A 957-nucleotide genomic window follows, 5' to 3' on the forward strand; every position below is an offset into this window, starting at 1 on the left:
CGCGGGGGGGGGGGGCAGCCTCTCCCCTGACGCTTTTACCGGGCTGACCAAGCCGTCGTACCGGGTTGGGTAATAAGAGAAAAGAAAGAGGGGAGAGGGAGGGAAAGAGAAAGAAGAGGAAAAGATAAGGAAAGAAAAAGAGAAGAGAAAAATAAAGACAAGAATAAAAAGGAAGATATCATAATGACCAGACTCGCAACACCCTGCAACCCCTTCTCCACTTCAAAAACTGTCATAACTCCTCTGATCTATGCTGCCCAATGGCGTAACCACTGGAGGACAAGGGGAAAATATCTATCTTTGAAAAATCTTCCCCACCCCTTTATAAATGCCCTTTATCCCCTGAAAGTGACTAAAAACCTCAAATTTCGCGCGCATTTCTTGTTAACATGGCCCAATTTCCTCTAAAAATTGCACATTTTAGGGATTTTTGATCAATTCCAACGAAATTAGAATTAAAAACACCGGGGGACAAGGAGAAAATCTTTCCTCTCCCCTTGACAAATGCATCCTCTGAAAGTGCCTAAAATTCTCGAATTCTTTGCGCGCATTTCTTGTTACGGTAGGCCAATTTCCTCTATAAATTGCACATTTTAGGGAGTTTTCATCAATTCCGACGAAATTAGAATTAAAAACACAAAAATATTTTGCGCGCTTGGCGCGTACTTTTTAGGGCTTTTTTAGTTTTATTCTTTTAAGAAGGGCCTCAATGTGTATACATGGTGAAAGAATATTTGTAATAAATAAAACCATGATGAAAATGCTTATATTTAGTTTCAAACACACGTGTGTGGCCCATATTATAAATAAGATAAGCCCTATGTCGTATTGTTTTCATGTGGAGTGGGGTGGGTTGGTATGGTAAATTACTAACCGTGAAATGAGGATTATTATTATTATTATTTATTATTATTTATTTATTATTATTATTTATTTATTATTATTATTATTATTATT

General features: G+C 37.2%; 1 protein-coding gene across 1 annotated transcript in view; it reads right to left on the bottom strand.

Moving 5' to 3' along the window:
* Positions 1–957, bottom strand: part of LOC117100725 (potassium channel subfamily K member 16-like) — a 51248-nt gene that overhangs the window by 24644 nt on the left and 25647 nt on the right. The window lies entirely within an intron of this gene.

The sequence above is a fragment of the Anneissia japonica genome, unplaced genomic scaffold (assembly GCF_011630105.1).
Source record: "Anneissia japonica isolate Jap-2015-1 unplaced genomic scaffold, ASM1163010v1 scaffold1430_len515961_cov162, whole genome shotgun sequence".
NCBI lineage: Eukaryota > Metazoa > Echinodermata > Crinoidea > Comatulida > Comatulidae > Anneissia > Anneissia japonica.